General features: G+C 44.0%; 1 long non-coding RNA gene across 3 annotated transcripts; it reads right to left on the reverse strand.

The window, feature by feature from the left end:
• Positions 1–801: 801 nt before the first annotated feature.
• On the reverse strand, positions 802–12243 carry LOC137230292 (uncharacterized). Of its 3 annotated transcripts, none has more exons than XR_010946079.1 (3): positions 11698–12243; positions 2463–2551; positions 802–1478 (listed from the first exon to the last, which is right to left on the reverse strand). It is a non-coding gene; the product is annotated as an uncharacterized lncRNA (long non-coding RNA). The 3 variants fall into 3 exon arrangements; XR_010946078.1 differs by having other exon boundaries at positions 802–1447; positions 11698–12240; XR_010946080.1 differs by having other exon boundaries at positions 1439–1574.
• Between the last annotated feature and the right edge of the window lie 391 nt (positions 12244–12634).

The following is a 12634-nucleotide window of genomic DNA, read 5'->3' on the forward strand; positions in this document are numbered from 1 at the left end:
ACAGGTACATGCACCCCAATGTTCATAGCAGTACTATTTGCAATAGCCAAAATATGGAAGCATCCTAAATGTCCATCAACAGATGAACGGATAAAGAAGATGTGGTGTATAGATACACAATGGAATACTACTCAACCATAAAAAAAAATAAAATAATGCCATTTGCAGCAACATGAATGGACCTAGTGATTATCATACTAAGTGAAGTAAGTCAGAAAGAGAAAGACAAATACCGTATGATATGACTTATATGTGGAATCTAAAATGTGACACAAATGAACTTGTTTACAAAACAGAAAGAGACTCACAGACATAGAAAACAAATTTATGGTTACCAAAGGAGAAAGGGGGTGAGGGAGGGATAAATTCAGAGTTTGGGATTAGCAGATACAAACTACTATATATAAAATAGGTAAACAACTAGGTCCTATTGTATAGCACAGGGAACTATATTCAATATCCTGTAATAAACCATAATGGAAAAGAATATGAAAAAGAATCTATATATGTATAACTGAATTACTTTGCTGTACACCAGAAACTAACATAACATTGTAAATCAACTATACTTCAATAAAAAAAGAAATAGAGTGTGCAAATATTAATATTGACCAAATAAATAAGGTCTTATTTTCAACACATTGTTACAAATCCCAATAGAGTACAGTCTCTCTCTTTGTATATCTTTGTATTGAAAGAGCGCTGGAAGCATATGGGGTAAGATTATTGGTGATTTTTTTCCAAACAAGGCAATGAAGATTTAATGGAAGGATACATATGCACAAAAGGAAGGTGGAAATCTTTAAAAAACACTTTTAATTATAGAAAATTTCAATCATAAATATAAATAAACAGATAGTGAGAAAAGTATAATGAACTCCCATGTACACATCACCCAGCGTCAACAATTATCAAGTCATGGTCTATTTTATCTGTCTGCACCTCCTACTTCCTTCCTCACCACTGGATTATCTTGAAACAAATCCCAGACATCATGGCTTTTTATCTGTAAATATTTCAGAATGTGTCTCTAAAAGATAAAAGCTCTTTAAAATAACATAACCACAATATTATTATTACATTATGGGTGATTTAAAATTGTCTCGACTAGACGTTTGTATGCGCATTATAAATATATATATATATAACTTTTGAATCATAAAACGATCATATTTTAAAAACATGTTAAGATGCAGTAAGCATAACTGGTGTCTTCAGGTGTGTGCACAAAAGATGCACACACACATGCTGAGTGGCTTCCCCTCATCTTTAGGGAAACGCCCTGGTCCCGAAGGCAGTCTCTACCACACGCTGGTTGGAGCTGTTCTGCCTGCAGTAGAACTGGAAGGGAAATCCTGCCCATCTTCATCCCAGTCTGTGAGAAATGGGGCTGAGGGTGATCTGGTCCGATCTTACAAGTGCTGTAAGTGGTCTGGACAGGCGGCCTCTGGAAAGGGATGCGCAGGAGACTGTCAAACCTGAGAAGCAGGAGGCAGGACCACCAGGTGACATCCTGAGAGAAGGTCCAGTCAGCCTCTCTTCTGCCAGCCAGCTGATGCCCCAGCATCTGTCATCTAAACTTGTAAAGCCTTATCAGTCACTCTTGTTGCTGGGTCAATGAATTGAGATCATTCTTCCCCAGCAAGTTTGGCTCAGGTGGATGTGGACGAGGAAAATTCTCAGGAAAAACCAGAGGGAAAACCCAGAAAGAGGCTGTACCTAAGACCTCGTTGGCTTTTGTTCCAATTGTACCAAATCTGGCTTCTCAGTAGCAACCACTGCCCCTTTCCCAGGCCAGATGGGGCCATGCCAGTGATAGTTGGCACTGGCAAGACATGGCCTGCTCTTATTCAAGAGTGGAAAACTTTCTTTATTCCGGCCTAGTCTTGTGGAGGAGGGGAACCCCCAGAACAGGGGGTCATGTATCTCCACCAACAAATCAACCAACAGTGGCATATGCATTGCCTCATCTCATGGAGAAATTGCCCCATGTCCCATGACCGGAGCTTGCTCCCCTCTACGTTGTACTCATGGTGCCCCTGTGCTAGGCATGGGTGGGTGACGTCTGCGGATGCACGGGAATGATGGGCATTCTATCGATTTCTCAGATACGTCTCATCTTTCTCACTCCCCCCTCTTTCTATCTTCTTTTAACTTCTGTTTTCCCCCTGACTTGTCTCCCTTTCACTTTCCCCCTTTCCTCCTCACATCCTCATTGTTCATCATCTCCCCAGTTTCCCTTCATTCCTACCTCTCGGCTGGCTTCCCCTCCCACCAACCACATTTATGCCTTTTCTTGAAACTTCAGTCTCGCTCCCACCACCTTGGTCTGCCCATCTGCCACCTTGTCAGCCGGGTTTTGTCCCTTTCTCTTTCCCCACCCACAGAGTGTTGGCCCCTGGCGGCCTGGTTTAGGTCTTTCATGTGTTTCCGTTCTCATCACACGCAATCTGGAAACTAACCTTCAGAGCAGAGGATGGCTCTAGGGCACAGCCTGTTTTACGCTTCTCTCTTCCCTCAGGAAGCCAGGACAGGCTTCTCTGGTCCTTTGCTGGGGAGAAAGACAGAATGACCGGAAGTTAGCTTATGGGATAAACACGGAGGGCACAGAATATACTATACAGTCCCCATCTCCACGGGGAGAGAGATGGAAGACAAAGTCCCAGTTTTGTATAGAGCAGTCACTGGGAGAAGGGTGATTTCAGGATGTCTCAGTGACTTCCGTGCTGTAGGAATGGCTATTGCCACTTAGTGATAGAGAACCTGAGGATCAGGGAGGTTAAGTGTGGCCTGCCCATAGTCACACAGCAGTGGAGCCACTGACGGAACCTTGTCTGATGCCAAAGCCCTTGTTCTTTCTACTGCAATGAGGGCCTCTGTGGACTGAGGAAACTGGGTTACTGGCCTGCCTTTTCCTGTCTTAACCATTTGAGAAAGTCACTTACCACCCAACACCTCAGCATTTGTTTCTCTCTTTCCTGCCCTTTACTCATTTGCGTCTCATTTCCTCTAGAAAAGTTTATGGTCTTCACCTTCTCTCCCATGCCTTTCTCCACCAACAACTCAGTGATGTCACCAGTACTTTGGGCAGTCTGCAAAACCTCCCTGCTACATGGAGTTTCAGAATTCTAGCTGATTGGAGTCAGAATCAAAGTTTCCCTTCCCTGTGGGATGCTTATAGAAACCTGTGCTCAGGATTTCAGTGTCTGCCTCAAGTTAAAAGGACACCTAGGATCAGGCTAATACATGCAAGTCGGATGGAGCTCAGAAGTATCAAGCTCTCCCCAACATTCCCAGGGACGCTTCCCCCGCCAACAAACTAGCTGATGGCACAAGCATGTAGTTCTGCCTACAGCGCTCCATTCAGATCTGTTCTGCTTTTATTGACAAGGTAGTGCCTCTGCAACCCTGAAAATAATTTTGGTAAAAAGAAAAAAAGATTCTAAATCCCAATCTTTTTGTTATTAAAAGTTATTTTTGATATTTCTTTTTAGTTTTTGTTTGTTCGTTTTTGCAGTACGCGGGCCTCTCACTGTTGTGGCCTCTCCTGTTGCAGAGCACAGACTCCGGACGTGCAGGCTCAGCGGCCATGGCTCACGGGCCCAGCCGCTCCGCGGCATGTGGGATCTTCCCAGACCGGGGCACGAACCCGTGTCCCCTGCATCAGCAGGCGGACTCCCAAACACTGCGCCACCAGGGAAGCCTCCTTTTAGTTTTTGATCACACGTGCTCAGACTTTCTTTTTCCTACACTGTTTGCCATCACGGTGTACACACCATTTTCTCTTCTTCTTTGTTCCCTTAGCACTGAATTCTCTAGTGCTCATTTTTCAATGAGAGTTCCAGAATTACTCTTTTAAAATTATATCTAGCATTCCATTGATTGGATGTAGCATAATTTATTAAACTATTTCCTTGCTGATGTCCATGTAAGTTGCTTTGTCTGGTCACAATTATATCAAACATTCTAATGGAAATTCTTATACATGCTGTTTTTTGCTTCCATCAAATTTTTCCTCAGAAGATTTATCAGGAATGGGAATTGGTACTTGCTAGCTGTGTGACCTTGGACAAACTACTTCATCTCTCTAAGTCCCAATTTCCTCAAATGTAAAACAAAGCTAATATAATGCTTAATCCATAGGGCTGTGGTGAGGACTGAATAAAATAATGGAATAAAATAAAATAACATACGTTCCATATATCTTAGCTGGTACTAGTACTGCTGCTGCTGTAACTGCTGCTACTACTAACACTATTTTTTCTCTACCTTTAGAGTCAGCTGACTCAACATCATGTGGTTGAAACCCAGAATATTTTCTTAGAGGCAAACACAGCCTGGTTTGCAATCATCCAACAGGTCAAATTATTTTAGAACTTCTTATTTCATACACACCTCTCAGCCCTGCCACCTGTTCCTTACACACACCTCCTGTCTGTCCTGAGTCTGAGGAGACTTTAGTCAAATCTCTGTCCTTACTTGATTTTTTTCTTAACATCTTTATTGGAGTATAATTGCTTTACAATTGTGTGTTAGTTTCTGCTTTATAACAAAGTGAATCAGCTATACATATACATATATCCCCATATCCCCTCCCTCTTGCGTCTCCCTCCCAACCTCCCTATCCCAACCCTCTAGGTGGTCACAAAGCACCAAGCTGATCTCCCTGTGCTATGCGGCTGCTTCCCACTAGCTATCTATTTTACATTTGGTAGTGTATATATGTCCATGCCACTGTCTCACTTCGTCCCAGCTTACCCTTTCCCCTCCCCGTGTCCTCAAGTCCATTCTCTATGTCTGCGTCTTTACTCCTGTCCTGCCCCTAGGTTCTTCATAACCATTTTTTTTGGTTAGATTCCATATATATGTGTTAGCATATGGTATTTGTTTTTCTCTTTCTGACTTACTTCACTCTGTATGGCAGTCTCTAGGTCCATCCACCTCACTACAAATAACTCAGTTTCGTTTATTTTTAGGGCCAAGTAATATCACATAGTATATATGTGCCACATCTTCTTTATCCATTCATCTGTCGATGGACACTTAGGTTGCTTCCATGTCTTGGCTATTGTAAATAGAGCTGCAATGAACATCGTGGTACATGACTCTTTTTGAATTACGGTCTTCTCAGGGTATATGCCCAGTAGTGGGATTGCTGGGTCGTATGGTAGTTCTATTTTTAGTTTTTTAAGGAACCTCCATACTGTTCTCCATAGTGGCTGCATCAATTTACATTCCCACCAACAGTGCAACAGGGTTCCCTTTTCTCCACACCCTCTCCATCCTTTATTGTTTGTAGGCTCTTTAAAGACCTTTGTGAGACCTTGGCCCTCTTAACTTTGGAAAACATACTCCAGATCACAACAGGCATATTAAAACATTCCTGTCCCTCCATATCCTGCAGGAAATATAACATAGGAGCAGTAGACTAGTAGATGTAATGTGAGGTTTTGTATTAAATGAAATACTTAACAATTTTGATTTTGTGGTTTGGGTTAAGATTTAGGGGTCTAATGAATAATGTCTTTCATATTCCTTCCTGAGTTCAGAACTAAAGGAGAAATATATTCAGGAGACAGATAGATGGAGATCAAGATAGCAGCTTTATTACTAGGAAAACCTGAAGAAAAGAATCTGTTTTAAATATGTGGTCAGAGAGAGCTTTCTAACACTGCCCTCTGAAGCGAACTTGCAGCATACCCTCCAAAAACCTTCAGGCTTCCTCCACTTGCCACAGAGTGGATGGAAGCCCAGAATGGTCCCTCGCTGCAGGGTCTGAAAGAGGGGAAGAGGGAGGGGCTGAGTGGAGATTGTTTGGTTTTTCTCCAAACTCCCTGGCCAGAAAAGAGGGGGTAAAGGATGATCAGAGAGGCCAGGAGTATTTTTAGCTGAAATTCCTCCACATGAAAATATTGAGCCATTTGCAGCAACATGGATGGACCTAGAGATTATCACAGTAAGTGAAGTAAGTCCGACAGAGAAAGACAAGTATCATATGATATCACTTATATGTAGAATCTACAAAAAAGCGATACAAAGGAACCTATTTACAAAACAGAAATAGACTCACAGACATAGAAAACAAACTTATGGTTACCAAAGGGGAAGCAGGGGGAGGGATAAGTTAGGAATTTGGGATTAACAGATACAAACTATGACACATAAAACAGATAAACAACAAGGACCTACTGTATAACACAGGGAACTATTTTCAATATTTTGTAATAGCTTATAATGGAAAAGAATGTGAAAAAGGACATATATGTGTGTGTATATATATATATATATGAATCACTTTGTTGTACACCTGAAACATTGTAAATCAACTACACTTCAATTAAAAAAAAAAAAAGAAAGAAACTATTGGGCCAGGGAATGACAGGTTTCTTTCTGGACCCAATATTTGTGTCTCATCATGTCCAGCTGACCTGCTGGACATAATGAGAACAGGTTCCATCTCGCCATTTGCACCTTGTGCTGTATGTCTCACATACAACCTGCGGTTATGACCACATGGTTAGACCCACTCTCTCCTGCCTTCTCCCCTGACCTTCCCCTTAGCCCCTGGTCTAGTGTGGGCGCCCCTGACATGGGGATGCAGCTCTGACATTCATGGCTCTTGATTCATGTTTCACTTTGCTTTCCTGTCGATGTGTAATTCTGTCCACCATAGAATAAGATTAGGTCAGAAGCAAAAACAACAAACAAACAAAAACAAAAAACAGAAAACCAAAAAGAAACAAATAAGCAAAACAAAACAATCCCAGTTGAAACTGGCCCAATTTACATTTGGGAAGCTTATTATTTCGCATTACAACAAGGGAAAATGCTAATGTGGTATTAACAATGACTCGGTGATATTGAAACAAGTTTCCTTCTGCTCTGTCATCCCAGAATTTAGGCTTCATCCTAAAATTGGTCCCACCTGTGTTCCTAAGATCGATGCTGAAATTCCAGGCATCCCGTCCAGGAACCACCGCATCGAGAAAAAGAGAAGAGACCAAGTTGTCCCTCATTTACTATTTTAGATGAGAAATCTTTCCTAAAATCCCCCTCACGCTGTATTGGCCACTGTGAAACCAATCTCTAAGCAAGAGGCTAGAACCACCATTACTGTTTTAGACCTACTCATGGACTTATGACCGGATAAGGTGGATACCCCAACAAAATCGGGCTCTGACAAAAGGAAAAGGAGAGAACGGATGTTGGGTAGGTGGCCAGACATGTGTGTTGTGCATCACTAGACATTTGTTTCAGTGGTTATGATTTTAAAGAACTAGTTTCCTTCTATTTCTCTGTTCTCATCTCTGAACCTCAATTTCCTCATCTGTCCTCTGCACCTTGCAAGGCTGCTGTGATGATCAAGTGAGATATCGTGTAAACTACAAAGTGCTGTGTAAACCTTGCTTCTGATGAGCGTGGTGATCGTGAATGTGAGCTTTTCCACCACCACTGAGATGCAGTTCATCGCAGACTTGAGCGGTTGTTTGCCAAGTTGGGATAGTCCTTATAAGACTGAGAAGTGGAGACATCTCACCATTGGGAAGAAAGTTCCTCTTTGACCTCCAAATAGAATGAAAAAATGGAAATAAAAAGCTAAAGCAGATTAAACAGAAAACACATGAAAAGATGCTCCATGTCACTAACCACTAGGGAAATGCAAATCAAAATCACAGTGAGACGTCACCTTAAACCCACTAGGATGGCTACTACAACAAGTGCTGGCAAGGGTGTAGGGACTTTGCAACCCTCACACACTGTTGGTGGCAAGGTAAAATGATGCAGCCACGATGGAAAACGGTATGGTGATTCCTCAAAAAACTCAAAATAGAATTACCATATGACCTAGCCATTCCCCTCCTGGTTGTATAAGTAAAAGACTTGAAAGCAAGATCTTGAAGAAATATTTGCATACCCATGTTCATAGCAGCACCATTCACAATAGCTAAAAGGTGGAAGCAACGCAAGTGTCCAATGGATGAATGGATAAGCAAAATGTGGTAGATGCATACAATGAAACATTTTTCCACCTTAAAAAGAAGGGAAGCTGTCACGTGCTGTGACGTGAATGAACTCTGAAACCATTAAGCTGAGTGAAATAAGCCAATCATGGAAAGACAAATACTGTATGCTTCCACTTACGTGAGGCACCTAGAGTCGTCAAACTCATAGAGGTAGAAAGTAGAATGGCGGTTGCCGGGGGGGAGAGGGGAGGGGGGAATGGGCACTTGTTGTTTAGTGGGTAAAGAGTTTAAGTTTGGCAAGATGGAAAAGTCCTGGAGATTGGCTATATAACAATGCAAAGACACTTAATGCCATTGAGCTGTCCATTTATAAAGGGTTAAGATGATAAAATTCATGTTATGCGTTTTTTACCACAGTAAAAGTTTTTCAAAATTAAAGTTTCAGAACATGCAGTGCTGGATAGTACAGAATGAAATAGGCACTCACTCCCAACCCATAAAGAGTTGATGGGACTTCAAATGGGCTTAGTTTTTGTGGATGGTGGTTTGGTAACATCTGTCAAAATGAAAGGCAGAAGAGGGAGGAGGTCTATGGGACCTAAAAGAAGGGCCATTATATAATAGGCCCAAGTGGGACCCCAAGAACAGGAGTAGAGTCAGTGTCCAGAGACCGCCCAGCCTCCGCCCAGCACATGCCGTTCGCAGCCAACATTAGGAAACTGAGCTAACCATCCCTTCTCAGTTGGGTGACCCATTCCACTGCAAAGGCCTCTACTTGCTATCCTTCTCCTGGTCATCAGGTAAAGGTTTTTTTAACCTGTCCTTTGCTGATCATCTGGATAGAACTGTCAGCTACCTATGCCCCAAGATTCTGCTAAACCCTGTCTTTATAACCCGTATCAGGCAGGGTTCACTAACCAACAAACAATCCCAACACTTTAGTGGCTTCACACAATAGGACTTTACTTTGTTCTTATACGAGGTTCAATGCAGATGTTCTTGGTGGGGCAGCATTCCCGGGCAGTTCTCCTTCAAACAGTGACTCAGGTATCCAGGTTTCTTGCCTCTGGTGGCTTGGCCATGCCTTAAAGCCCTCACAGAGTCTTCCACTTGGGCCTCTGCATTCAGCCAGACAGCAGAAGCTGCAGGGGTCATTTTAGGGGCCAGGCTTGAAAGTGGCAAACATCATTGCCACCCGTATTCTCTTGCCAAGAGGCAGGCAGTCCGGAGCCAGGGGAACTCCAGAAGCAGTTTGACCAGGGCTCCACGCTGTTTCTCTGTTCTTCTCTTGGTTCTCCCCTGCTCTGTGTTGACACTGCCCTCTTCATGGCCGTTCTCATGGCTACAAGATGGCTGCCAGCTGCATCCAGGGAACAGGTTGTTCACGTTGAAAGGGAGAGAGGAAAAAGAAGTTTCTCTCTCCCAGAAGCCCTGAGAAAATCTCTCCTCACATCTCACTGATGTGAAGTGGCTTAGGGCCGCCCAATCCTGAACCAATCAATGACGGGTGAACTACTAAGAAGGGTATAAAGTAATTGCATAATCTACATGCCAGGTAGAGAGTCAACAATAGTGACTCCTGGCAGGTTTGGGCCAGCCTGTGGAAAATACTGAATCTCAACCTCAGGAATCTGTATATAAAGTAAAAGACATGGGGAACCATTGATTGTTCTTCCAGCAGGGGAGCAGATAGAACTAAGTTCAGGGCATAATTATCTGCATGTGTAGATCGGAAATAATCAAGCAGAGGGGAGTGGATGTGGAAGGGCCACGTGCCCGCTGCCACCATGTCTTCTTCTCCCCGCATCAATAATGGCTCCCAGAAGAAAAGCTGCATTCACATCAGGTAGACATGACTGACGAGGTATGAAGCCAGTGGGAATGGAAAGGAGATCTTTGATGGAAGAAACAATCCGGAAAGAATTGACAAGATGACAGTAGACGGGGAAAGAAAACTTTTCAGTGATTCTGAAGTTGTCAATTTGGACGATTTTAATGTGTAGTGCCATGGATAGAAATACGGTCATCTAGGAGAATCAGTGAGGGGATTTTGAATCTGTAAATCAGACGGATGACTAATAATAATGCTAAAAATAAAATGATGCTAGTAATAAAGTAAAAATAATTAATAATAAAAATTAGCATATATTGAGCAGTTGATATGTGTCAGTATTTCCTAAGGTACTTACTTAGTATTTGCTAAGATGCCTCCTGTTGCTCTGATACATACATATGCTTTCATTTACTCCGTACAACAATCCTATTATCACCCCCATTTCGTAGAGGAAGAAACTGAGGAATATAGTGGCAAAAGTACACAATTCAAGGTCATATAACTGGTACGTGGAGAAGGTAGGATCCAGCCCAGGCTCTCTGACTCAGGACCCTATTCGTTCAGTCATTATAACAATAGCTAATATTTATTAAGCACATACTATATGATAGTACTCTACATATAGTCTCTTTAATGCTTACGAGTCAACCTATAAAATCGGTTTCATAGATGAGGAAGCTGAGGTACAGAAAGGGTAAAAGACTTGCCCAGAGCAACCCAGCTAGTAAGTGGCAGAGGTGGGATTCAAACCGCAGTAGGCATAGCCCTAAAACACATGTTCTTTCCACGATGTGATGAAAAAGACAAATGTATCCTAGGACTGCAGGATCTATACCCTTTGTCTCATCAATGATGATTTAAACTTCTAGGTTGGGGACCAAGCCTCACATATCTGGGGTACACCCTTGGTGAGTACAGGACCTGGCACATAGATGTCCAGAACCAACAGAATTGTGAAGTCTCTGGAAATCGCTGCCTACAAAGAAAAAGCTGAAACTATGGTGGAAGGATTCTGACCAATGGAGGCATGAAATTCAAGGAGGTGGAAGAGCAGGGTCAGACAGTCCTGAGTCCAACTGCATTTGCTGGGGAGGTTTGGGCAAATTGCTTAACCTCTGAGCTCCCATGTCATCACCTGTAAAATGGGGATAATAATAGCGGTACCTCACTCTGGGGAGCAATCTAACGACGACTACCCATTATAAGAGGAAGCAAGCGAACATTTGGCTCCTAGCCCTAGCAAACGCTCATTACATGGTAGCAATGTTGCTATGATTGTTGTCATTGTTATTATTTCTACAAGGGAATGTGCCAGGGAAACGGTCCATGCCTCCGGGAGAAGGATTCTGCAGCTTATATTTTATAATGTTCCTGCCCCTTTGAAGCTTCCACACAGCAGTTGCCTTGGCCTCCAAAGTTTCGCGGCAGGATCTCTTCAAATCCAAATGACAAAAGCCAGCTGCTGCTCCAGGAGCAAAGGAGGGAGGGAAGGGGGGAGGGCAGTGGTAGGAAAAGGGAGGTGGAGAAGGCCTGCCCACCCAAGGTGTCTTCCCTAGGTCCTTCCCGGATCCCACTAGCTCTGCAGTGTGGCCCCAGCACTGGCTGGCACTGGCTTCCTGCCGGGTCACGTGGCTTGTATTTCAAGATGTAACTAGCAGCTGCTGGCCGCTGGTTCTGGCTACTAATACCATGACCAAGAAGTGGTGGAGCTGTGAGGTCAGCGCTGGCACCGGAGCAGCTGCCATCTCCCTGTCCACATGGGTGGGGAGTGAGCCAATGGGGAGGACCCAGTCCTGGGAACTATAGCACAGGGCACTGACTACCCCAGAGGGGCTTTCAGATCTTCCAGACGGAGACCCCCAGCTCGGCTCGCCTAGACCCAGACTCTGGCTTACTCACCAGGAAGAAGCAATTCCCCCTCAGCAGCATCGCTCCCAGAGTCTTCTGGAATCCTATGAGTTTCCAGCTGCTTAGTCATAGCACTTCAGAGCTGGCAGAGCCCTTAAACCAGCCATCCCGTTTCATAGGCAAAGAAACTGAGACCCAGAGGGGTGAAGTGACTCGTCTAAGATGGCCCATGAGTCAGGGCAGGGCTGGGCACGAACACTTGCTGCAAACAGCCAGCCTGGGGCTTTTCCATTACTCAAAACTACAGGGCCTGCCCTGGCACACTTAGCTCAAAAGGGCCGGATCCTGGGATCCAGTTGGGACCTGTGACCCAAACCAAGTGCTGAACACCTTTGAAAGAGGGCTTAGGGAAAACAAATAGTGAGGAAACATGTTGGCAAAGAAAAATGTGCTCTGACAGAGATACGTGCTCACCCCTACTGTGTGAAATGAAGAAGAATCGGATTCCCCAGGCGCAGTTCATCCTATGTTCTCATTTGAATAAGGAGCACGTCGTGCACACGCATGTGGACACAGAAAAAAGACTGGAAGGAAAAGTAAACCGGACTTACTTCCGGAAGGCAGCGTTATGGATGGTTTTCATGCCTCTTTTCATCCATATTTTCTAACTTTTCTACTTTGGGGGTGCTTACTTCTGTAACAACAATATTAAAAGGATACAAAATGAACAGACAAGTGCCCGGGTCCCCGGTCACCCACGCTCAGTCAGGCTTGGCTTGTGGAAGATTCCAGAAGAGGCTGCACCCATTGCACAAGGAGGGGGCGTTTTCCTTTCTGGTGAAGCCTAAGCCAGCTCGGGCCTGAGGGCAGTAGTCACAGCGCGGCTTTGCTGCAGTCTGGGGCAGCAGCTCCGGCTTAGGGCCCCCCCGTACGCACGAGGGAGGGAGGACCAGACAGCAGACCCCAGCCTCACAGCTGGCCTTGCAGA

This window comes from Pseudorca crassidens, chromosome 9, assembly GCF_039906515.1.
Source record: "Pseudorca crassidens isolate mPseCra1 chromosome 9, mPseCra1.hap1, whole genome shotgun sequence".
Lineage (NCBI taxonomy): Eukaryota > Metazoa > Chordata > Mammalia > Artiodactyla > Delphinidae > Pseudorca > Pseudorca crassidens.